This window comes from Protopterus annectens, chromosome 2.part1, assembly GCF_019279795.1.
Source record: "Protopterus annectens isolate FY-2018-M chromosome 2.part1, PAN1.0, whole genome shotgun sequence".
Classification (NCBI taxonomy): domain Eukaryota; kingdom Metazoa; phylum Chordata; order Ceratodontiformes; family Protopteridae; genus Protopterus; species Protopterus annectens.
This window is the reverse complement of record NC_056729.1, coordinates 1,748,048,140-1,748,075,961: the sequence shown is the minus strand read 5'-3', so window position 1 is coordinate 1,748,075,961 and position 27,822 is coordinate 1,748,048,140. Positions and strand designations below refer to the sequence as shown.

At 39.2% G+C, this 27,822-nt stretch overlaps 1 protein-coding gene across 1 annotated transcript in view; it reads right to left on the bottom strand.

Moving 5' to 3' along the window:
* Positions 1–25,979, bottom strand: part of LOC122794626 (DELTA-stichotoxin-Hcr4a-like) — a 366,198-nt gene extending 340,219 nt beyond the window's left edge. The window contains exon 1 of the mRNA XM_044063206.1: positions 25,864–25,979. The gene's annotated coding sequence lies outside the window, so the exon portion shown is untranslated. The remainder of the gene's footprint in view (positions 1–25,863) is intronic.
* Positions 25,980–27,822: the final 1,843 nt, after the last annotated feature.

Genomic DNA, 27,822 nt, shown 5'->3' with positions numbered 1-27,822 from the left:
ATGTCGCTAGACTCTCACTCCACATTCCTAAGAACCCTGGAATCTACCAAGATCTAACCCAACACTCTCTTACTATGATACTTCAACTACTCCTCCATCAACTGGGAAAACTATTCAAGCAACAATACACTGGCTCAACACTGGCCTGGAATTCATCAGTACCAATGCCCCGGACCTGCTCATTCTGTCCCCCACTAGAGGAAGCAACAGCCTTGACCTGGTTATTACTAATATGGATGACCATTGCTCAGCACCTATAGTCACTCTCTCTCTCTGGTCAGATCCGACCATAAACTAATCACCTTGAAAATACACACATCTCACCCACACCCCCTGCAAAAGTAACCACCTTGAAAAACTTCTCCAAAGCTGACTCTGGACTCCCCAAAACAGAGGTGGATAACTTCACAGCACCCATTCCAATGGAAAATAGCTGCATGACTGCCAAATCATACACCAATGCACTGTACAAACATGCACACAAATGCATGGAACTAGCCATACCCAACAGAATCAGGATACTGTCCTCCAAAAAAAGGAAGCCAATGTGGTGGTACCCTGCCATTAATAAACTCTACAACAGAAGGAAGAAACTGTTGCAGAAAAAAGGTGAAGTCCCAGGACTGGAAAAACTCCTTTATTAGCCTCAACAAAAAGCTGACATCCCTCATAAAATCCTCTAAAGCCAGCTATGAAGGCAGAATTGCAACAGACACTAAAAACAATCACAAAGCCTTCTATAGCAATATCAAGAACCTCCACGGCAATACCCACATTTGCTCTGATATACTGCACAATGGTACCTCCTATACTCAGCCAACAGATATTGGTAGCATACTGGCCGACAGATTCATTGCCAACTTTACCCATCTCTCAACCCAAAGGACCAATCAAAATACTGGAAGAATGCCAAGCACCCAGCATTACTGCAGCACAGGTTAAAGCTGCATTGTCCAAGGCCAAGACTACAGCTTCCATGAGACCTAATAATATCCCTGGCTGTGTTCTACATGAACTACAACACGAACTGGCACCACATCTGTGTGCCCTGTTCAGTCACAGCCTCACCTCAGGCTTTATCCCTACCGAATGGTGCACTGCTACAGTCATCCCTCTCCATAAAGGGGGAGCAACTACAGACCTTGGGAATTATCACCCCATTAGCCTGACAAATCTGATATGTAAGGCTATGGAGTGCATCATCATGGACCTGATTAACAAAGATATGGGAAATCTGCAAACTCTAGACCCCATGCAATTTGACTTTGTGAAAGGGAGATCATGCCTGCTCAACCTGGTTGATGTCTTTGAGTCAGTCACCAGGGCTGTGGATGAAAGCAAGGCAGTGCATACAGCCTACCTCGATCTGGCCAAGGCCTTTGATACAATTCCTCACTCTGGAATTATTGGTAAACTCACCAAACTAGGCATCAACCCCTATATCATTAGGTGGGTTGCAAACTGGCTCATAGATAGAACACAGAATGTGAAAGTAGAGGACTCCAAGTCAGACTGATGACCAGTCACAAGTGGATTCCCACAGGGATTGGTCCTGGGTCCTCTCCTGTTCAGCATCTACTTCTCAGAAGTCCAGGCCAATACAAAGGGACTCTGGCTGACCAAGTCTGCAGACGACTCCAAGCCAGGAGCCATTATTAACTCCCCAAGTTATGCAGACATCCTACAGAAAGGCCTCACTGAGACCAATGACTGGTGTCGCAACCATGGCCTTAAGCTTAATGCCAAAAAATGCGTCATCATCTCCTTTGGTAAAAACTCAGTTCCCACTAATTACCACATCGATGAGAGCCCACTGAATACTGAAGGTGTTATAAGAGATCTGGGGACACAGGTTAAAGCAACCTCTCCTTCAACCACCACATAGCCACTGTGGTCAGAATGTCCTATGTGGCACATCTCATTACCAAGGGTTTTGCATGCAGGAAGAAAGAGCTCATTATCTCTCTCTAAAAGAGCTCATTATCTCTCTCTAAAAGAGCTCATTATCTCTCTCTAAAAGAGCTCGTTATCTCTCTCTAAAAGAGCTCGTTATCTCTCTCTAAAAGAGCTCGTTATCTCTCTCTAAAAGAGCTCATTATCTCTCTCTCTAAAAGAGTTCATTATCTCTCTCTCTAAAAGAGTTCATTATCTCTCTCTCTAAAAGAGTTCATTATCTCTCTCTCTAAAAGAGTTCATTATCTCTCTCTACTCTTCCCTCATTAGGCCAGTCATCTAGTACAACGCCCCATTTGGTACGTACCTCACTAGACACTCGCAACAGCTGGATAGGCCACAAAAGTCCCTCATGAAGAGGATCCTAGGCCTTAAACACATGTCCTACATGGACAGACTCAAAAAAACTCCAGCTATTCTCGGTCTCATATCATCTACTAAGGGGTAATCTCTGCTTGACTTCCAGAGCCATGTCTGACCCAGCTCTGTTAGAAATGCTACATCTAAAGAAATCGCAGTCCCTCCACACCACATGCTCCAGAGACCTCAACCTCATTACCACAATCAACAGAACATGCTGGAGGGACAGGTTCCTCACCCAGAGACTGCCCATGTTCTGGAATAGACTTCCCATACATGTCAAGCAGAGCACTTCACTGGCCCTCTTCAAGAGAAATCTTGATGAGTGGATGAGTAATGGAAAGTTCACCCCGGGGATCACTCCAGTGGCTGTACTTGACAGAGGCACTGGGAACTAACAACGGGCTGCACGATGCCAGGGCACTTCTATGTGCTAGGCTTGTAAAGACTCCAGAGCCATTAGCCTAGTACACACCTATGAACCTATGACTGCTATACACAGTGTAGTGCTGCAAAACAGAATGCCACCTAATTTCACCTTTGCTTCTAAGGGTGGTATGTGTACGCTCATCAAGATGGAGGGTTGTCTATTTACTCAAGATAATGCAGGTGCCATTTGTAGTCACCTAAAAATTCAACAGAAGGTTGCAGAACTGCCTCATGCTGAAGATGGTTAACCAACTTGTTTTCTGGTTGAGAAGAAGGTACATTTATTCATTTGTTTATTTATTTATTTGTATGCTCATAACTATTAGTATAATGCTTTTAGGCATTTTATTTTTATGCAAAATGTTGATTAGGAAACTTTTACAATCCAGAAAAGCAGTCCGATAAAACAACTTATGGAAGAAAAAATATTTAACATTAGATTTTGGCTATACTGCTGTTGAATAAACAGATATTTTTTTAAACATAACCATTGCTCAGGACCTGACCCTTTTCTCCTGCAACTAGCCTAGCTCCACTCAGCCATGCTACAGGAGGCTTCAATGATTAACTAAGTATGAATCATGCCTTACCTATACTTAAACCAAGTTCTCTACAAAATCCTACTTACCCCCTCTCCACAGATACAACTCCCTAACTCCCTAATCTAGCCAAATCTCTTCAGAATAGACAAAAACCTGCTCAAAAAATACACGTTGCTAACCTACACCAAATACAAAACCTTAGATTTCAGTGCAAAAAAAGAGCAAAACTTCTCCATAATCACAAAAACTCCGCTACCCACCCCAATAAACCAACAGAGAGTGGAGATGTACACCCCAACCCTTCCCCCAACTCTAGCCACACCTAAACAAACTCAAAACCCAACCCAACCAAATCTCCTGCATAAATAAGTTTCTTCTCAACAATCCTCTAAAATACAATAAACTGCAGTTTCTTCCTCCATCCTAAAATTATACAATCTCAATGTCAGCAGCATCTGCAATGAGATATCAGACCTTCCTGCATGGATTAATTTCCATCAACTCCATGTTGTAGTTACCACTAAAACCTGGTTATAACATGAAACTAAAGATGAAGAAATTCCTTCCAGTTGCACCATCATTGCTAAGAAAGAAAAAACTAAGTATATGGACTAGGGACATGGCCATTGTTTTTCAAGTCACCTTACTAATCTATACCTACCTCCCAACCATTCCACAATACAGAAATGAAGAAATGCCAATATCCAAACTCCACCTAAACAATTAGAAATACATAATCATTGTAGACACCTACAACCTTCCCACCAAAAATGCCAAGACTGCATATACAGTAGAGTGACAATTATCTGAACTAAGTGGGACCTAGGGTAGTTCAGATAATCAAACTGTTCTGATAATCAAACATATAATTGAACCAGATAAAAAATGTCTAAAAATGTCTTTGATAAACATTAAACCAGAAAAATAGAACATATTTACTGTAAGTACAAAATGGTACAGTATATTATTGTAGTACAAGCTCAAAAAACATGCACAAGTTAATACGTATAATGTTTACATATTCAGACATTATGATGTTTCATACCCAAAAACTTTGGAAGGCTGCATTTGGATAACTGATGTTTCCTATAATCGATGTTCAGATAATTGACTCTCTGCTGTACTTGACTATCTATCATCTACTTTCAGCCAAAAAAACATCCTGTTTGGTGACCTTAAAATAGACTGGAACTCTTAAAATACCCAACTGTAATCCCCATAATATCAAATTCTATCATTTCACTAAGCTGATCCAATAACCAAACTGATTTGGCAAAATATCCAAAAAAAATCCATACTAGACTGCATACTTTCAACCAACCCTGAAAAAAAATAAGCAAGCTAGCACCCTCCTAGACTCTCTCAATGATCTTCACCAAGCTAAATAAACAAACACCACAAGTCCCCAAACCCCTGTGCTTCAACTGTGTGAAATTTTGATAAATCCATATTTAACAACACACAAACAATGTGACTGAGAATCCCTCAAATATCTACCTATAGATGAAGCTTTATGTCACTTCAATAACTCCTTTTTAACCATACTAAACCAACAAAACCCACTATGACATAAAACAGTGAAAATAAATTTCTCCCCACGCATAACCTGTCAAATTAAACAACTCAAATGAAACAGAGACCATGCCTAGAAACAATGGTACAAAGCTAGGACCCATTTCTACCTAGATATATTTTGGTGCCTTAGAAAGCACAGAAAGACACAAGTTCATTATGATAGAAAGAACTTCTCCACAAACCAGGCCACACATCCAAAAACCCCCCAAAAGATTTTGGCAAAATTTAAACAACCTCTTAAACCAGGCAGAAAACCTACCCGCAATTTTTTTCCTATCTGAAACAAGTCAGAACATTGCAGACAAATTCAACAAATATTTCACATCCAGTACTCTACTTAACTCAAATAAGAGTCTATACCCACCTGACCTAATCCCTCCAGACTATAGCTCCACATCAGAACTCAATTTAGCAACCATCCACACAATACCAGCAAATAATGCATTAAAAACTAACCCACAAGACTAGCTCCTGACAACCTGCCATCCAGATACCTGAATATAGCTGCTGACACCTTATCCTTATCATAATTTTTTATTTTATTTATATTTTACATTTGCTGACTGGGATAGTCCGACTGGATGCATGTCCATTTTCAGCGGAGGCCCGGGGAGAAAAGCTCCAAGGGTAAGCAGATACAGCATCACATAATACCAGCATTACATATTACAAACAGACTATTTACAGAGATTACATAAGTAAGCAAGTTAAACAAGTTCCACAGGTTAGAGTTAATCTTGAGCGCAAGTCAGTATTAAATTACACAGTAAACTGGTTAACAGATTTTTACACATTCAAGAGTTAGCCAGACTTGATACATTGACATAGCCAGTTAAGTGACAAATATTGTTTGAGTCTAGTTTCAAATTGACCTAAGGTGGAAAGTAAGGTAATATCAGCTGGAAGAGAGTTCCAGGATCTACTTACAGAGTTTGCAAGGAGAGTCACTGGCTGTGTTATTAATTTTGCTAGTCTGAATAAGTAGTTTGTTAGAGGATCGAAGTGGTCTAGGATTGTTATAGGGGGTGATGATATTTTTAAGTGCAGGAGTATTGTCCAGATTATAGAGGATTTTATAGGTCATAATCAGTTGGTTATACTGGATTAGGCTGGGTAGTTCAAGCCACCCAAGCTGATTTAGACTGATGCAATGATGTGTCCTAAAAGGCAGCCCAGTGGCAAACCTGGCAATGTGGTTGTAGCAAATTGAGAGTTTGTTAAGGACAGTCTTGTTTAAATTCGAGAGTAGAAGGGATGCATACAGAAGGGTTGAAAGAAGGTGAAAGCGAGCTATGGCAATTTTAGCTGAAGGGGTTAGGAAGGCTTTTATTCTGTAAAGTGGCCCTAGTTTTTTATTGATGGTTTTGATAGTTTGGTTAACATGTAGGTCAAATTTTAGATTATTGTCTATGATGACACCTACTAGTTTTGTAGAGGGGTCATAATTAATAGATCTTTTACAGAAAAAAACATTTTAGCTATGGAAAGCTTCCTCCATAATCCACAAAAAGGAGGCATATCCACCAAACTGTCAAACTATCGCCATACAGCAATCTTTCCTCCTCTCTCCAAAGTACTGGACAAATGCCCAAGGCTCTGTACTTCTGCCAAGATTTTCAATATCTTCAATAATGACATGCACACTGAAACAAAACTTGCCACCATAACACAGTATGCTACTGACTCAACTTTAGTTTGCTCAGCCTCAAATCTTCCCACCTTGAAGCTTTCACCGTAACAGAAAAATGGCTAAATAAATCTCAGTTGCTGATTAAGCCCCAATAAAACCAAACTGATCCTTTTCCTTCCTCACACAGCACACCTCCAACACAAAACTACAAGGTTAGAATTGATAAGATAAAATTTGATCTACACATTGATACTACAGTCATAAAGACACACTGCAAACTAGGTTCTCATTACACAGCAAAACACTTGCTAAGTGTATATAGTAAAAAAAACCTCTTATTACTTCTTAACATTATTCACAAATCTCAACTCTTCTACCAAAAACAAACCAGAAAGCAGCAGCAAATTTGCATGCAGCCTCAGAAACTGCTCCCACCACTGCATGGCACTCAATACGCTCAGTGAGCTTGAACTTCCTCAAAAGACTACCCAGTTACTCACATCTCACAAAATACTTCAGTATCCACTTAAAAACACACTCACCATCAAATCTCATCCAATGGCATGCCAAAACAGAAGCCCAAGATCCTCAGAACTTAAATGTTTACTAATAAAACTAATAATTATTATGAAACTGTAAAACGGTCACAGAACAAAACCAAGAGAGAACCTGCATACACTAAATGACTGTGATTTATTGAAGCGCTTTTCGTGCACTCGGTGAGTGCACTTCATCAGAAAAAATAAACACATATACAAGTCAGGTTTATATAAACCAAACAATCAAATTTTCAATTAAACTTTCAAATAACCCGCCTTTCTTTTTCTTAAAGCCACAGTAAACCAAGTAGCTCAAAGTGGCATATGATGGACTCTTTACTCTAAAGATATAAATATATATAAACTACCACTTATAAATAACTAACCTTAAACTAAAATATTATAATTACATATGTATGCATAAAATATCAAGTTAAACACTTTATGTATATGAAAAAATAATATAACATAATAATGCACAATAGTGCTTAATGCAAACATATGTATCTATATAACCTATGACTCCATAAAGTCAACAGCTAGTAGAACCCTTTAAAACCATGCACGTAAAAAAATATGAATGAAAATTATTGAATAAAAGTTGATAACAACAAGGTTATAAAACAAGTTTGTAAACATAAGAGCATCATCAGCGTTTCAAGCTCTTAATTTTAAAACACTAGTGATTGAGCAGGATTCATTTAGACCAGGGAAATTATAAGCATTAAGTCTTATTTGCCATTCTAACTCCAATTCTTCCAACTGCAAGCAAGCTGGACCCCCTCTTTTAGTTTGATAAACTTGGTCAATGACTGCAAATTTAAAGCTATGGTTACTACACTTCAGGTTATGTTTGGCAAGTGCATAGTCTAATTTCATTCTACTAATAGCATATTGGTGTTCATACATCCTTTCAAGGAGTTTACGCTCCGTTTTGCCCACATAAAATGCAGGGCACCTTTGGCATTTTTATAACCTTGTTGTTATCAACTTTTATTCAATAATTTTCATTCATATTTTTTTACGTGCATGGTTTTAAAGGGTTCTACTAGCTGTTGACTTTATGGAGTCATAGGTTATATAGATACATATGTTTGCATTAAGCACTATTGTGCATTATTATGTTATATTATTTTTTCATATACATAAAGTGTTTAACTTGATATTTTTTGCATACATATGTAATTATAATATTTTAGTTTAAGGTTAGTTATTTATAAATGGTAGTTTATATATATTTATATCTTTAGAGTAAAGAGTCCATCATATGCCACTTTGAGCTACTTGTTTTACTGTGGCTTTAAGAAAAAGAAAGGCGGGTTATTTGAAAGTTTAATTGAAAATTTGATTGTTTGGTTTATATAAACCTGACTTGTATATGTGTTTATTTTTTCTGATGAAGTGCACTCACCGAGTGCACAAAAAGTGCTTCAATAAATCACAGTCATTTAGTGTATGCAGGTTCTCTCTTGGTTTTGTTCTGTGACCGTTTTACAGTTTCTCAGTTCGAATTTTATTTTTTTGGTTTACACAGTTTGTTATGGCATCCGGCACAGTTTTAAACTCGAGTTTTGAACCTGGCGTTACACCCGAGTTGTTAAGGGACAACGATAAGGAAGAGCATCCTGCTTCTTCCTCTAATAATTTTATGTCCAATAACAATGTTTTGGACACTTTATTTGCAAGACTCGATTCCATTTCTCGGAGGCTTGACTGGCTGGATACTCAGCAAAAGGAATTGCGTACGTGTTTGCCTGTTCCAGCTGTTTTACCCGCTTTTGATGGAACTAACCTACATCCTTCTTCCTCGGTGTGTGTTGGCGACCGAGGAAGTGCTAGTGCACTTTCACCAACAAGTGGAATTAAGCGTTGTCCATTGGCTCCGCAGAGGCAAGATAACATGACAGCACCTATTGATATTTTATTTAACACAGCTTCGAACGCTTTTAGTAATACTGCTGCGAATAGAGGAGTTGTGAATGATACTACAAACAAGACACAACTCTTGAATACTGATTCTAGTCCAAGGGTTGTGGTTTCGGAGAACCCCGATGCAGTAATGGGTGCGCATATTAACGGAGAACCTTGTACAATCGGGCAGCCAGAAATTAACAAATGGCTGGCCGAGGACTTTTCGTTTTCTGGCATTCCATCTGCCAACTTTGGTGACCAGCAACGTGAAAAAGGTAACGATAGTACTAAGAATGACATTGTCTTTAAACTTAAAACATTGGATGGTTATTTAATTAAAGTTAAAAAACTACAACTAGAAATATCATATTTTCGAGAATGTTTGAAGCAGAAAATTGTCCCTAAAGGACTTAGACATCACCAGTATCCAACTGGGCTCATTGCAAATTCTGATTTCCATAGAGATTTGTTAGTTTTATTTGACCGTCAGGGTCTTGAGTTATTGGACCTGATGGTTAAGCATTATAACATCTGGGTGGATGAATTATCCACTAAAGTGACTGAACTTGACAATAGTATTAAACTCAATGAACAATTCCTTAGGTATAAGTATGAGTGCGCACGTATTTTTTCTTGTATTGACCAGTATTTGGCCAAACTGAAAAATAATAAAGTGAAAAAGCTTGAACGTGACACTAAAGCTTACTCTGAAGGGATTGCTTATCCTTTGCCACCGGTGGCTCAAGTTTGGCGTGACCCTTTAGTAGGTGATGTTTCAGTAACTGACAATAATGTTGTTCTTGGCAACCAACAACAATGTGGGGACTTTAGGGGTCAAGTTAATGAAACAAATTGTCAGCAAATACCCCAACGGATGAATACTAACTATGATAATCAACCTGAGTTAAGGAGAAGTGAGAGACTACAGCACCTTCATGCAAACAATAATAACACCAGCATGGGTAATAAGCATAATGAAAATTTTCAATCTGCCAATTATATGGGTGCGAAACCGAAACAACGGAAGAATTATCAACCGAAAACTTTTCAGCGGAGGCTGAACAACCACAAAACTTGAACATGAATATTTTGTGTTTATCAGTAGTTAATCAACTAGCTGACACTTCTTTACCTTGCTCTGGGACTGATGATATTATTATGTGTATATCCGATGAGGGGGGAATAGATAAACAACCTACAATTATTATTAATGGGACAGGTGATTTTAAAGTTTACAACTATTCGTCTGCCCGTATACCATTAGATATTGTGGATTTTCTATCTAAAGGTTACACTTATGTGCCACCTCAAAAGTTTGATTTAGTTAAGACTGTAATAGACCTTAAAGTGTTTACTAGGAAGTTAAATTTCTTATTAATAATGGGTGCAAGTACTAATGTTTCTGAGGTTGACCAGTTCTATATCTCTAGCACGTTTAATCCTCCGTTACACCCATTACTGCAAACTTTCGAGCAGCTTTGTGAGTTGGACTTTAGACAGATTTTAAAAAATAGGAAGTCTACTAGAAATACGGATATTACCGCATTTGAAATTCAGTGTTTGGATTATATAAAATCTCAGAATATATGTATCTGCAAACCTGACAAAGGAGGGGGGCTTGTAGTATTTGACAACATCGACTATGAAGAGAGGATGTATACACTATTGGACAATCCAGCCTATGCTATAAGCTCTAGATCTGAAGTTAATGGAGCATATAATAAGATTAAGAGTTACATAGAGGATATGTTCATTGAAGGAAGAATAGAACAAAATATCTATAATTTTTTATATACATCTTATCCTAGATATCCTTGTATCTTTGGTATCCCCAAGATACATAAAAGCGAGGTTAACCCTCCTTTGAGACCATTAGTTGATGGGAGGGGTTCACCCACCTATGTTTGTGCAAAAGTTGTCGATTCAATTTTGAAAAAATATGTAACTAAACAAAGTCAGATATGTAAAGATCCGTGGTTATTTCTTAAAAATCTAAACAACTTGAAGTTTAGGATGGACTACAACTTTTTTACGGTCGATGTTAAAGACCTATATACCTGTATTCCCCAAGAGCTAGGTTTAGAATGGGTTAGTCTCCTATTACAGAGGGAAGGGGGCTCCACCTGAGGAGATATCATTAGTTACTGATTTAATGGAAATAGTTCTTAACAACTTTTTCATGTTTGGTGATAATTTTTACCTACAAAAAGTTGGAGTGGCTATGGGTTCCCCGTGTGGCGCTAGTATAGCCAATCTTGTTATGGCATATTGGGAGACTGAATATGTCTAACAATTCTGGGCTTAAGGAGAAAATAATATATTATACGCGTTTTTTGGATGATATCTTTATCCTCCTTAAAGGTGATTTAGCTAACAGCAATTCTATATTACAAACATTCAATGAATCCACGCAATTCTTGCAATTTACAGCTTCTTTTAATACAGAATCTATAGCATTTTTGGATGTATGGCTTACAAAGAATAGGGAATTAGGTACTGTTACAGCTAATATTTATAGGAAAAGAACTTATTCCAATTCCTTTTTGCACTTTACAAGTTGCCATCCATACCACCAAAAGCGTTCTGTTATTAAAGGACAACTTGTGCGAGCAGCACGAATTGTGAGTGAGGATAGTGACTTTGTGCAACAATGCCAATTCTTAAAATCAATGTTTTTGCACAGAGGGTATCCGGTTACCTTATTAGATGATTTAATAAATGAGGTTCAGTTCAAAAGATCAAATGGTATATACCAACCTTTGCTGAGTATCAAGCAAATACCCATCGTTGAAAATAGAGTTGAAAGTTTGGATAATCTCACAATAGTTGGGAATGAAATTGACACAGAAGGTCCCCAGCTTGATAACTACATATAACATACATAGTCGGTCGTGTTTTGAGGTAATCAAGAAGAATTGGGAATTATTTGGTATTAATCACACTATCTGTGTCAAATTGGGGGGTGGCCCAAGTGTTACATATAAGAGAGGTTATAATCTTAAAAATTACCTTGAATGTCAACAAAGGGTACCTCCTAAGATTACTGGCATGTTTAAATGTCAAGACTGTAATTATTGTAAATTTGTGGACAATCTATACTCACTGATGGTTAACGGCCAGCATATTAAATTTAAAGCTAGATTTAACTGCAACAGTAGAATGGTTGTTTATGTGGCAAAATGCCAAAGGTGCCCTGCATTTTATGTGGGCAAAATGGAGCGTAAACTCCGTGAAAGGATGTATGAACACCAATATGCTATTAGTAGAATGAAATTAGACAATGCACTTGCCAAACATAACCTGAAGTATAGTAACCATAGCTTTAAATTTGCAGTCATTGACCAAGTTAATCAAACTAAAAGAGGGGGTCCAGCTTGCTTGCAGTTGGAAGAATTGGAGTTAGAATGGCAAATAAGGCTTAATGCTTATAATTTCCCTGGTCTAAATGAATCCTGCTCAATCACTAGTGTTTTAAAACGTAAGAGCTTGAAACGCTGATGATGCTCTTATGTTTACAAACTTGTTTTATAACCTTGTTGTTATCAACTTTTATTCAATAATTTTCATTCATATTTTTTTACGTGCATGGTTTTAAAGGGTTCTACTAGCTGTTGACTTTATGGAGTCATAGGTTATATAGATACATATGTTTGCATTAAGCACTATTGTGCATTATTATGTTATATTATTTTTTCATATACATAAAGTGTTTAACTTGATATTTTATGCATACATATGTAATTATAATATTTTAGTTTAAGGTTAGTTATTTATAAGTGGTAGTTTATATATATTTATATCTTTAGAGTAAAGAGTCCATCATATGCCACTTTGAGCTACTTGTTTTACTGTGGCTTTAAAAAAAAGAAAGGTGGGTTATTTGAAAGTTTAATTGAAAATTTGATTGTCTGGTTTATATAAACCTGACTTGTATATGTGTTTATTTTTTCTGATGAAGTGCACTCACTGAGTGCACGAAAAGCGCTTCAATAAATCACAGTCATTTAGTGTATGCAGGTTCTCTCTTGGTTTTGTTCTGTGACCGTTTTACAGTTTCTCAGTTCGAATTTTATTTTTTTGGTTTACACAGTTTAATAATTATTATGATTCACTATCCACTGTCACCATCTCTAACTTATGGAACAAACTTTCGTACCACATCTGGCTTTTAAATAATGGCAAAAAATTCAAATCCATCCAAAAGTATCACCTGACAACTAATAAACTATGCAACTGGATCACACCTACATTTTAAAGTATGCAATCCTACTTCTGTCCACTATGGATACCATACAAGAGCATTAATACACTATTTTTGATTTTACTCACAATATCATGAAAAAAAATATATTCCTTTAATCTGTTATACTTTGTGAATGATATTCATTGACCATTTGCTTTGAAATACTTTACAAATAATATTTGTTGACCATTTTTTTTTGAATTGTCAAAATGCTTTTCCATCCTTGTTTTGGAGCTTTTCTTCCCAGGCCTCTGGTGAAAATGGGCATTTCAATTCCCAGATAGGCTTTCCTGGTAAACAAAAGCAAATAACACAAAATAAAATAAAATGAAAGCCATCTAGCATTGCACATAAAGGAACAAAAGCTCAAACACACAGCAAAAAAATTAAGTTGTCTCCTTTCGATATAAGAAATTAATCTCTTAATGAATTTCCTTATATTATTAACATTCAGAGTTAAAATCCTCATGGCTCATTTAATGCTTTACTCCAGTTCCCTGCTTCTTTTGTCTTTCTCTTACTGACCCTTTGACTAATGCAGTCTCAATCACTTCTGAACTAAACTTGTCATTGCTATCATCAGCTTTAGAATATATGTTCACATCTTTAGACTGTTCTATAAAAGGTTTTATCCTTTCTTTTAACCATGTCAAGCACATCATTTCTATTCCACCTAACCCCTCCCCTCAACATCAAATGCTTCAGCTTATCTCTCCCAGTTCTCATTTCCCACGGTACCAACAACTCCACCCCCCCCCCCATTTCTCAAATTCCATGCAACTAACAGCTTCCAAATTCTGGTCATTTCTAGAACAGTCCATCCAGACATTTGTTGATGCCATATATTTTCTCTAGTACCCTACCCTGACCACTATCTAAATAAAACATTCTGTCACACTGCCCTTTTATAAGCTCTGTTACCCAGCACCCAGTACAATTCTTTGACTAACACACATACTGAAGTGGATGCCTTCTACTTCACACACAAACCTGGTTACCAATATGATATGCTTTCAGCTTCAGACATTCTATACTCAAATTAAGTTCTCTTTCCTAATTTCCACCCCAAAGGCAAAGTTTTTCTATTTTTTGTAAGTCACTTTTCATAGTCACACTTTATGTGCTAAAACACAATCCATAGGATTCAGATATGCTTCCTGTGAAAAGGTAGGCTTAATTCGGAAAATTTCCTCACCATTGTAAGTCTTTCCGACTCACAGACCAGTATTCTGTTATGCTTTCCCCCTTATGCAGGCCATAGCACAGATAGTGGTTTCTCAAGGAAGCCACATGCTAATGAAGTAGTCTGGGGGGATGACTCATGCTAATTAGCCACATTCTTTCCCATCAGAAATTGTGAAGGTTCCCTGTTAACTGAGCAGAGTAATGCAGAGAATGTCTATGGCAAGTTAACTTTTTAGTCTAGGAGGTAAGAGTAAATGCTGTCTTTTGACAGTGTTCACCCATTCACTCCTATCACACTAGCTGCAATACAAATAAATACAGCAGAGACATTGGTGAGTGGGTGTCCCTGTTTCTATGTATGTGGATGTGTGCACATGTGTCTGTCAGGCATGAATACAACTGAATGAATGTATGTGTGTGTGTCTATCTACCTGGGTGGTCACACAACAGGAGTTCGGTAGGGGGATGTTTTCTCTGCATGTGTTTATGTATTGCAGCATGCATATAAGTAGGTAAGCAAGTATGTGGTGGTTTGTCTCTGGATGACTGTGGGAGTGTATGAGAGTGTTTGTATATCTGTAGGGGGAATGCATGGGACAGTGTTCTGTATGTGCATGGGTGTTTGATTAAATGTGTATGCATGTGTGTGTGCATATGTGTGCACACGCCCACACATACACAACTTTATGTTTCTAAGATACTTGGGATAGTAGAGAACACTAGCTTGGTCAGGACTGACACTGCATTGTTTGAATAAGAGACATGATAAGAAGCTGAGAGAGAGTTGGTTCTCTGTTTTGCTTTACCAACTGACCAACCCATGGAGCCCAATTAGCAAAGGCAGAGGGTATTTCTCCGAATCCTAAGGAAGGTGCCTGAATTTGAATTTTTCATCTTTTGCTTAGATAGTAATCAAATATCTCAAGTTAACCTGGTTCTGCTCTGGTCAAAATGTTTACACACTTTTGTTAAAGCACCTTTCATTTCCATACATAAATCATCAATACTCTCAGTTTGAACATGCTCTAATGCACATACCTGTTGTACATGAGCATCCACTGGTTTAATTATTGCATCCTACAAAGCATGGCAAACCAAGGGGGGCCACCTACAGACCACAAATGACTGGGATATTATTAAAGCTGGCACTGCAACAACAGAATCATTTTAGTTGTATTTTGATTTGTATTGTCCACAATACCACAGATGTCTTCCCTAATGTGAAATGCAGTGGTTACCTCCACAACGTCCTCCATCTAGCAATAATGCTCATCTCATATCGATAGGAATCTTGCTTTGACTAAGATTCTTTCCTCCAGCTGCAGGAAACACTTCACTCTCTCCTCTTGGTATTAACAAAGTCAGAACAGCTGTTCTGAAAGCTCATACCACAGAGTAACCTACATGCAGTCCACAAAAAAGCCACACAGTGCTTTTCCCTCAGCAACTTCATAGAAGTCTAATGCACTTGTCTCTATGATCTGGGATGCTGACTAGTCACCACTACCTAATTCCATTACAGAAATAGGTTCCTTTGTAGTGCAACTTTATCTTGCATTACCTTCTTGCTCACCAGATATCATTTTTTCTAAAAACAGATACTTGCCCCATCCTGTTCCATACAAAATAATGTGAGAATGATGCCTCTAGTGTACTGCATAAGTTATCTCCAATAAGTATGAATGCCACATTGGGTCTCCTCTGAAAGTAGATCATGCTTAGGGAAACCAGCCTAGTCAACAAAATGTAGTCTGCCACCCTTCTCAGCAGTAAACCCACTTGCTACCAGTATAGCACCTACTTTCACTCCAGAAATATACTTTACACCAGATTATACAAACGCAAGGGTCCTCATAGCTGAGTCTGCAGTTACATCTCTTTCTCCTTGACACTCATAAAAGCTCTGCCAGCAATGTTGAAGCCAGTAATGGACCAGGAAGAGTCATGTCAAACATTCACACAAGATGGTAGCTTTTCTTATATTTAATAATATACTTGGCCAGTGGGACTGTATTGTTCATAGGTTCATAGGTTCATACTAGGCTATCTGCCCTAGGGCATTTATAAGCCTAGCCAGAGTATGTTTGGCTTTCGCCACCCATTTTAAATTAATTTTGCTATGCCCTTTTTCGAGGTTAGTATACTGTGCCTCTGTCTAACAGTGACACAGAAGTGATACCCGGGGTAAACCTATGATCTCCCATCCACTCATCAAGATTCCTCTTGAAGAGAGTCAATGAGGGACTCTGCCTAACCTGGACTGGGATTTTATTCCATAGTGAAGGGAGCCTCTGGGTTATGACTCTGTCCCTCCAGCATGTCCTATTTATTTCAGTGCTGAGGTTCAAGTCTCTCGAGCGTGTAGCTTGATGGGATTTGGATTTTTTGAGGTGTAGCATGTCCCTTAATTCCGGGTTGGACATGGCCTTATATGTCAGGCACAGGTCACCTCTGAGCAGGCGGTATGCCACTGAGTAGAGCTGGAGTTTCTTTAACCGGGTAGCATATGGCATCTGTTTGAGCCCTTAGATCCTCTTGGTGAGGTACTTTTGGGGTCTTTCCAGTTGCTGCAGGTGTTTGGTAAGGTACATCCCAAAAGGGGCATTGTACTCGATTATGGGCCTGATGAGGGATGAGTAAAGAGGCACGATGACCTCTCCTAATCTAGATGTGAATCCCTTCATGATTAGGTGGGCTATATAAAATGTTTTTCTAACCACTTTGGCCACGTGGTTGTCAAATGAGAGATTGCTATCAACTTGGGTCCCCAGGTCCCTAATGACTTCTTCTGTACTTAATGGATTACCACCTATGTGGTAATTTGTGAGCACTGTTTTTGCCAAAGGGATGACTATACACTTTTGGCGTTTAGCTTGAGGCCATGGCTCTGGCACCAGTTGTCTGTTTCTATGAGGCCCTTTTGGAGGATGCTTGTGTCGGCTGGAGAGTCGATTATGGCCCAGTTTGCAGTCATCTGCGAACTTGGTCAGCCACAGTCCTTCCATGTTGGCCTGTACCTCCGAAAAATATATACCAAACAAGAGAGGTCCCAGGACTGAGCCTTGTGGGACGCCACTTGTAACTGGTTTGGAGTCTGACATGGCTCCAGCAATTCTAACCATGTGGGTTCTGTCCTTGAGCCAGTTTGCAACCCATCTAGTGACATAGGGGTTTATATTTAAGCTGGTGAGCTTATCTATAATGCCTGAGTGGGGTATTGTATCGAAGGCTTTTGCGAGGTCCAGATAGGCTGTGTGGACCACCTTCCCTTCGTCAATGGCCTTGGTGACTGTTTCAAAGAAGTCAACCAGGTTTAAGAGGCAGGATCTGCCCTTAACAAAGCCAAACTGGGTAGGACCCAGTGTCTTTAGGTCCCCAATATCTTGATTTATGAGGTCCATGATGATCCTTTCCATAGTTTTGCAGACCAAGCTAGTCAGGCTTATGGGGCGATAGTTTCCAGGGTCCGTTGAGGCACCACCTTTGTGGAGAGGGACCACTGTTGCTGTACGCCACTCTTTGGGTACATATCCTGTAGTAAGGCTGAGATTGAACAGTAGTTTTATGTTTGGGTTTAGCTCTTCTTGGAGTTCATGTAGGACGCAGCCTGGGACACCGTCTGGTCCCATTGATGCTGCGTTTTTTGCTTTGGAGAGGGCAGCTCTCACCTGAGCATCTGAGATGTCAGGGGGGCAGCACTCTGCTGGGATAGATATTTGCCCTTTTGGTGGGGGGGTTTGCTGAACCTGTCAGCTAGGATGTTGGCAATGTCTGTGGGATCAGTGTATTTTTTGTCATTTTGGACTAATTCTGAGCATATCTGGGAATTCCCACCCAGGTTCCTAACATAACTAAAGAAAGCCTTGTGATTATCTTTAGTGTCCTGTGCAATTTTTCTCTCGAAGCTGGCCTTTGACGATTTTATGAGTGCCCTTAGTTTTTTGCTAATACTGATCAGAGATGCCTTCCCTTTTGGGATTTTGCTCTATCATGTAGTAGCTTCCTCCTTCTATTGTATAGTTTGTTTATGGCTGGGGTCCACCAGACAGGTAGTCTGCCTTTGGAGGATTGGGTCTTGGTTTTGTTTGGGATTGCATGATCCATGCATTCCTGAAGGTGTTCATAGAATGCATTTATAAAGGAATCTGCGGTCTGGGCCGTATTTTCCACAGGCCGGGGGCTTTGAAGGATTCCACCTCGGTTTTGAGGAGTGTGAAATTTGCTTTAGAAGTTTTTCACTGTGGTTTTCTGGGCAGGGGGTGGGGTCGGGATGTGAATATCCAGTGAGATCAGTTTATGGTCTGATCTTACCAGTGAGGGATACACTTCTGGTCTGGAGCATAGAGTCCCCATGTTGGTGATGATCAGGTCCAGTATGTTTTCCCCTCTTGTGGGAGTGGTAACAAGTTGTTCCATAGCATTTGAGTTTATGAATTCTAGGAACCTTTGGGCAAGGGTGTTGGAGCTAGAGTAATGATCCCAATCTATGTTTGGGTAGTTGAAGTCGCCCAATATAATGGTGTTCGGAGAGACCTTCATATTTTCCAGTGTTTTCAGGAAGGCCGAGTGGGGTTCCTGGGTTTGGGAGGGTGGTCTGTAGCAGGCTATAAACTGGAAGGCAGTTTTACCCACTGTTAGTTGCACATGGATAGTCTCTGATGCTTCGTGCTTTGCCACCAACCTGGAGGTGTGGGTATCTTTGATGAATATCGATACTCCCCCTCCTTTTGTGGTTCGGTCCAAGTTTTGGGCCGAAAAGCATGGTATGAGGTATAACCTGGTAGTGCTGGGGTGCTCTCGGGAGTCCTGAACCAGGTTTCTGTTACTGCACAGATATCGATGTTCTCCATGCTAAGGAGAGTTTCGAGTGCGTGCATCTTGAGGTTTAGACTTCTAGCGTTGAGTAGCATTACTTTTAGTTTCTTATCCCTTGTGATACCTATGGAGGTGGGTTTGTCTTTTGAGCCTTGCCTAAAAAAGGCACTATGGGCTAGCAAGAGCCTTTGCCAATATCCAGAAGCCCAGGGGTGACAGGTGCAAGCCGTCCCTAGCAAAGCATCGTGGCTTGTCGTGCATATCATCCCAAGCTGACAGGCATTGGATCCCCTTTGAATGACACCAATACTTAAGCCAGTTGTTGAAACTGATCATCTTGTCTTCATATTGTGGCATCATTCTTGGTGAGGGTAAGATGCTACTCAAGGTCAGGGTCATACCAGCCTGGGCTACATGCTCAGAGAGCTCCTCTATGTCTCTTTTCATGTAGTCCAGGGAGGTGCGTCTCAGGTCATTCACACCAGCATGGACAATGACTGAGTCATATTTGAACTTGCCTTGGAGTGACCTGAGTGCTTCTGTTATGTGGCGGATCCTAGCCAGACAGGCTGCTCACCGTGACCTTCTCCTTGTTCAGCCTGGTGGCGGGGCGTCAGTGTGCCTGACGATAGAGTCACCTATTACAAGTGTATCAGGTGTGTTGTTTAGCCTTAAGGGCTGTGACTGTTGACACACTGGCTTTGTGAGATATGTGTTGCACGTGTTTTGTTTTGGGGTAGCGGTTGCTTGGGTGTCTGCTTTGGAGGTCTCTGCTGCTTAGGCAGATCTTTATTTAGTGCCTCAGTATGTTTTGTGCGATTATGTGTTTGGTTTGCTGTCGTGGTAGGTCTATGTGAGACTGGAATTGTAGTGAGTGCGGTTTCCTTCTCCTCCTGACTGGTTATGCCAGTACTGAGTTGAGAGAGCTTAGCCTCAGTTTGGCTATATGGTTGCGTCTCTCACATGTGTTGGAATTTGTTGGGAGGAGGAGAGGGTTGTCTGTGTACATGAGGCAGTTGTAACATTGCCTCAAGATTCCCATATTCACCAGCTGGACCGGAGAGGAGATTGACAACTGACCTTTGGACATGCTAGAATAATATTGGGAATTCCTTTATAATTGAAAACAAGGGCCAATGGGGAGGCGAGGGTGTAGTGCTTTTAATTTTTAGTGCTGACTTATAATTGCTTTAGTGAGCAAGTGCCAGGTAACAAGTGCAATGTGTTACAGGTAACTTAAATGCAAAAGCGACAAACAGTAACTTTCTTTCAAGCGAAGCAAGGAAATAAGTACAGTAAGCAATGCAGATATCACTAGGGATCCACAGAAGCTGAGAAGCCGCGTTTTAGGTGGAATTAGCGTTCCAGGGAAATAAGCATACAAACAAAGCTAGATTCAGCAGGCCTGGATCTAGTCTATGCTACAGCAAACAAGGTGTACCAATTTCAGTAAGATACAGTTCAAATATTCAGGCACTATAAACCTCTAACCAGAAATTCCCAGCTCAGAAGGGCAGAGTCCAGCCTCTCCTCCCACAAGAGTGCAGACCACGAACCTTCTTAATGTAAAATAACTGGCCTGAAGCCCAAGTGCTTAAACCAGAGCTAATACACTTTAAGAATAACAGACACTGAGCTCTCAGTCAGCAGTTCCCAATTTAGAAGGATGAAAGCTACCTGTCCTGCCACCACAGTGCATGCCACAAACCTTCCCAATGTAGAACTGGTCTGAAGCCCAAGTGCTTAATTCAAAAGACTTAGAATGATAGCTACACTTTAACCAAGTTACTACCAAGCAGTAATAAATACAACTGAATACTTTAAATAATGCCTGGATTAGTGCTCAAGTTATACAAACAAAACTAGATTCAGCAGGCCTGGATCTAGTCTATGCTACAGCAAACAAGGTGTACCAATTTCAGTAAGAAGAAATTCAGATATGCATGCACTATAAGCCTTCAACCAGAAATTCCCAGCTCAGAAGGGCAGAGTCCAGCCTCTCCTCCCACAAGAGTGCAGACCACAAAACCCTCTTAATGTAAAATAACTGGCCTGAAAGCCAAGTGCTTAAACCAGAATTAATATACTTTTAGAATAACAGACACTGAGCCCTCAATCAGCAGTTCCCAACTTAGAGGGATGTAAGCTACCTGTTCTGCCACTACAGTGCAGACCACAAACCCTCTCAATGTAAAACAACTGGTCAGAAGCCCAAGTGTTTAAACTAAAAGGCTTAGAATGAGTTACACCAAGCAGTAATAAATACAATTGAGAATGTTTAAGATGGCCAAAAGCAAAATAAAGTAGGAAGAAACACAAGTACAGTAAAAGCAGAAGATTTTTTTTTTTTTTTTTTAGAAAAGTAGCAAAAGCAGTAGTAAATACAATTCTCATGCAGTGCAAGCTGGCACACTTGAATATGTAGCAATATTAGTCCACACACAGTTTGAAAAAATGTAATTAAATTAAAAATGACTAAAAGCAAGTGCAGAAAGGGTTTATTAGGTAGAATGCGGTAAAGAGATGTCCTGGGGGAGTGTCTTAGATCAAATCTACAGTGGGGCGGGCACTGCAAAAGCCACCAAATTTAAACTACAACCAAGAATAGGGAGGGGTGGGGGAGCAGCTTCAACACAGATGAAAGGAATGTGCAAATTATAAAAAAATATATATACTGCTTTCTATAGATTTGGAGAGCAGTAAGACACAGATATCAAGCAGACAATTTAGCTCTATAATACAGAACAACACAGAAAATATACTCAGCTCTATAACTTGAAGATAGTTCTGTAAGGCTGTCTCTCAAACTAAGGTTCCAGTTTGAATACAGGTTGTTAATTAAAAGGAGACACAGCACTAGCTAAATTATATCAGCTGAAAGACAAGGCAGGAAATGAGGGGGGTGGGGGAGCAGCTTCAACACAGATGAAAGGAATGTGCAAATTATAAAAAAATATATATACTGTTTTCTATAGATTTGGACAGCAGTAAGACACAGATATCAAGCAGACAATTTAGCTCTATAATACAGAATAACACAGAAAATATACTCAGCTCTATAACTTGAAGATAGTTCTGTAAGGCTGTCTCTCAAACTAAGGTTCCAGTTTGAATTGTCTCCAGTAATGCTACCAAGTAATGTATATGCCTCACAGGTCGTGTGTGTGTGTGTGTGTGTGTGTGTGTGTGTGTGTGTGTGTGTGTGTTATGACTTATCTTTTGTTTTGTAAATATCCAGCTTACTTTGTCTGTGGAGGAAAGACATAAGAGCTGGAAATCAAGGCATTTCACAAACAATATTATTGCCATCCAGCACTTTCACCATGTAGGAGGTGCGTTACACATCTCCGAGCACTGTAACACAACCCCTACACTGATTCAGTAACCATGTACAGTAACACGGCTCTCCCTCAGTAGCAAGCCTTCATTAATATGCAAGGCGTGCTGCCGAAGGGGAGCTGCATACATGACCATGGTACACTCCGTGTAGGGTGTGGACTGTTCCTACATGGAGTTTATTAAATCTGGGGGGGTTAGTGTAAAAAAGGTGCTAAAATAAGACATTCCAGAAATAAAGCATATACAGGAAGTAAAACACAGCGGTGGTATATTATATGCACAATCCTGTCTGTTTGGAAATAACACAATTGCAGCACAGAGGCTGCCTAGCTCAAGCCTATGGTTTTAGTTAGGCCATGAACTTATGTTAAATGTTTTGCTGTTCTAGTCTTGAACTTTGACAGTTATTTTGCCTGAAAAACTTTTCCACCTGTTAAACACTTCCACCTCTTTAACTCTGAGCAACTTTCTAGCTTCAAGCTCTATTCTGCTTCATTGCTGTTGCAGCTTTCTGCCTTCACTGAACATTGTGACCAAATTTTGTTCCCTAATCTGCTTCACAAATCTGTTTCTCATACTTTGCCTCAAAGCCCTAGCCTATACTCAGCTTCCTACAGACTGTTGAGAGAATCTGCATATGGGATACAAGGCATCTGTGGGTCTTGCTATGATCGACCTTTTGCACATCCATAAAACCAGTAGCATCAGAACTACTTGATCCAGGGACTTGAACTTTGCTTGTGACATAACTAAGACATGCTGGTGAAAGAGATTTCGGTAACAGAGAATTTCCGTACTCTGGAACAGGCTTCCCATCCATGTGAAGCAGAGATCTTACCTAACCCTATTCAAGCATAACCAGAACTATTGGATAAGAAATCAGAAATTCACCCCCAGGTTTTACATCTATCTCACTAATGGATGGAGACAGTCTATAAACCATACCAGGGCTTGCATAAACCCCTTGTAATAACCTCTATGGCTCAAAACACATGTAGAATATATTTGGGGTACATGCAAGACTTATAAAGGCCCACTGGTCATTGGCCTATTATACAACTAATATCCTATGAATCTAAGATTGTGGCTGTTTGTTTCTCTCAGCCTGCATTATCTTGCTGACTACAGCTTCACACAGCTTAAGCAATGCTTCATTAGTTTTTACTGCTGCTACCCCTGATGCTGAACTCATCACAGCTGCTGGTTTCTAGCCCCTTTTTTCTGAGTATCATCCACCTACCAGCTCTAGGACACTTGTATTTTCCAGCTACATTCCGTCTGCCAGTATTACCTTTGCTGATCTTAGTAATTAAGCTCGTGTTTCTTGGTCCTCAAATCAACTGCTGATTGCTTGGAGTTTTGATGCTATTAATGTGCTTTTCATGTACCGTCTGTGGACAGCTTGATTTCTATGTTATCTGATATCCAGTCCAGTTTCTCCACTGGTCAATGGTATCTATTTGTAGTGCACGTACATCTCAGAACTCTAGAAGACAAGTGCTAATACTATTTTGTGTTGTGTTCCAGAATATATGCTGGGTGCCTTGATAGTTTGTAAAGATAAATTATTAATGAGCTTTAGCTGTTGTCTAAGCTTAGAAGTTTTATGTACAGCCATATAGTGTTCATGGTTGATTGCTTTGGGGTAACTAATACCCCCCCGACACACACACACACACCTTGTTGCTTCATTCATTCCCCCCCCCACCCCACACACACACACACCTTGTTGTTTCATTCTTTCCAGCTGTCCTAGTATCCCTGTCCATCATTGGGTCTACCTGCTCCTCCTTCCTCCTCAGACTTTTTCGCCAAGTGAGCTAGGACCAGCATGGATCTTAACAGCATCCTTGGGGACAGGGCCAACAACTGCTTCTGCTGTTAAAAATTGTTATGTTATCACCTCCCTTGTTTCCCCATGGACTATCCTGCATTCCTTGACAACATCCAAAGGCTATTCCCCTCAGTGGATCCAGCATTCCCTCAGTGGGCATGCTTTGATGAACACACCCAGAATAGGCATGCCCATCTATCTTGCCTGCACCTCAAAGTGAGATGCTAATCAGAGTCACCTGGGTCATAATTAGGGCTTTATTCCTCTATGTCAAGGTTTTGGCTAGTGCAGCAACTTTTTTTAATCTTAATACAACTGGCTTCAAATTGTGTTTGATCTTTTACAAGGGTCAAACTATTGTCTCATTTACTTATGATCTCAAGCTTGCCCCTTTGCTGTCACAATCTAACAAATAGTACATTTTGTACTGTCAGACACCATAAACTGAAATACCCCAAGGGTCACAATGTTAACTTATAATCACAGTTGTTTTTATTTTGTTGTAAGAAAGTGCATCTTATAAACTACCTAAGAAAGTCCTCATAACACAAGCAGACACAATACCCATATCAGGCAACCTTCAGTCTGCAAAATGTGTAACAGTAACGGTTATCTTACAGATTAGTACCTCGTAAGATAACCACAGTAACTGTCATTAATGTGGAACAGGTGGACAAAATGTGGAACACTTTGCAACATCTTAGGACTTAAACGGGGAAGCTTTAACGAATTAATATGATTTAATATTATTTACCAAGCGTATTAATTAAACTAATTCTTACAAAAGAAAGTCAGACTCTTGTAATGTGGAACAGTAGAAGCACATGGACAAAAATGATGTCGTTTTTAACTACGTACAGGTACAGTTGAGAGGTATGCTGATATTCACTCTGTATGCAGATATTACCCAGCCAAATTTAATTTTTAAAACTAAGATTTTTTTAAGCCACCTGAAGTTCGGAAAATGAAGCGTGTAACGTTTTAGAAGCATCGTAGGTAACTTATCAGCAGTTCCAAGTACAATTAAAAAAAAACGGAAACTAAATCTTGTAGCTTTAGTGCCGTTCCTATCATTAGACCACCAGACTCAAAAAAATATTATCAGCAAATCACCGCATCTGTCCAAGACAGGATCTGCTTCGTGAGGACATTGTGTCCAGCTGGAACCGCAGTAAAGTTAATGGTAGCCCTAAACGGGCGGGACACCCGGCTACTTGTTTGTATTCTTAACTTCTTAAAAACGGTGTAGGCAAAATACTAATTAGTGAAAAAAACACTGCAAACAAAACACTGACTGGTGAAAAAAATACTGCAAACAAAATACTTAATTATCGACAACAGTCCCAACTTTTCGAATAATAAATATAACATTATAAATGTAATCGAAAGTGAAAGCAATAATTCTTTCAAAAAGTAAGAATTCTTTCAGAAAGATTAACCACTCGTTTATTTTTGTATGCCCATAAACAATGTAACGCTTTTAGTTTGAAATAATTATATAAACGTACCTGCTTGTCAAGTGACAAAAATAACTATTTCAGCAGCAACGCCGTTATAAAACAGCAGACAAAGGAACAACAATAGAAGAGATAAACGCAATAAACATCTGCTGAGATCATTACCGGTGGAAAGGCGTGGACCGCTTATTTATGGTTATGTAATCCGGAATTCAACCTCTTAGCTCCAGAAATCTAGGCAAAACCTAAAGTAATGGGGGGGGGGGCAAGGACCCAAATAGGGAGAGATTTTAAATGCTGCCTTTATAAATTTAGGAAGTTGTTAGAATAACAGAATATGTGTAAGCATGCATTTTTTGAAGGATATGAAGTGAGAAATTAAATGTAGGCATTAGCGGACCGGAGTTCCGCTGTGGCGATCCCTAACCGGGAAAAGCCGAAAGACAACAACAACATTTAGTGTTTTTTTCTCCTCAGTGATTTGCCATAAAACCACATGTTTATGAACAGCAGACGGAAATACGATACAAAAATCTGTACATTCTGCGAAAATCTGGACATTTCACAGATAGGGTGACCACCTGTCCCACTTTGCGAGGGACGGTCCCTCTTTGGGCAGTTGTGTCCTGCATAAAAATTGAAACAATGGCAAATGTCCTGAGATATTAGGACAAACATATTTCCTATATTTAATGTAATAGTTGCATAAAACAGTTATTTTGTTTCTGAAACACCTAAATGTTATAAGAAAGAATAAGCAACTAAAATGCTACAAGAATAAGCATTTATGTAGGAAAAAAAGTGAAGTTCTGTCCTTTGTACTGGCTGTGGGTATGTTTTGCCTTGCAAAATCTGACTTTTGTACAAAAAATGTCCCACTTTGGGCATTTGAAAAGGTGGCAACCCTATTCACAGGCATGGCACGTAGATGTAACCATGTGGTTATGCACTGCACTTTTACAACTTCGAATCGCTGTGTGCACAGACTATAGGCCTACTGCCTAGAATATATATGCATGCATGCTCATTTGCAGCATGTTTTCATTTGTTAACCAATGCAACTTTCTTAAGAGAAAACTGCCATAGGCAGTACTAAACAGTTTCATACTTCTAAACTTCTTAGCACAAGAAATCTAGACAAAGCAAAATAGAGGACAAAATCAGGAACAATTTTAAATATTGCTCTTAATAAACTTAGTTACTAGAATAACCAGATTTGCTTTAGTATGCATTTTCTGAATGATATGAAATGCGAAACTCAAATACCTGTCATTATTCAGTGACAAGTCCTCAATGATTTGCAAAAAAATGACAATTTTTAAACGACCAGACCAAAAGTCTGAAGAAAAATCTGGACATTCTGTGAAATTCTGGACAGCTGAGAAGTATGAACAAATTCTGTTAGAGAAACACCCTTTTCTTTCAGCAAGATTGTTTTTTTCTTCCTTCAAGTAACTCATCAAAAACATTTGCAACTGTTCTTATTAATCTGTTAAATGTGTATATATATATATATATATATATATATATTTATATATATATATATATATATATATATATATATATATATATATATATATATATGGGTCTACTGCATTTCATGGAAAGTGCATTTCACTGAAAATGAAATCAGTGCGGCCACTTCACTGAAAACTCATTTGACTGAAATTCATTTCATTGAAAGTTCTATATGGCCATTTCCCCACTGTAGTACGATCCTGGAGTTAGTATATATATATATATATATATATATATATATATATATATATATATATATATATATATATAGTAAGGGTGTGGGGGGGGCTTGCCCCCCACATTGCGGAGTACATATTATAAACATTTTAAACTATACACATCGATACTTACAAGTGTAATGAATAACTGTTTCCACAAGACAATATAGAACAAAAGCATGTGGGGGGCTTCACCCCACTTACTATATATACTAACTCCAGAAACACACTACAGTGGGGAAAAGGCCATATATAACTTTCAACAAAATGAGTT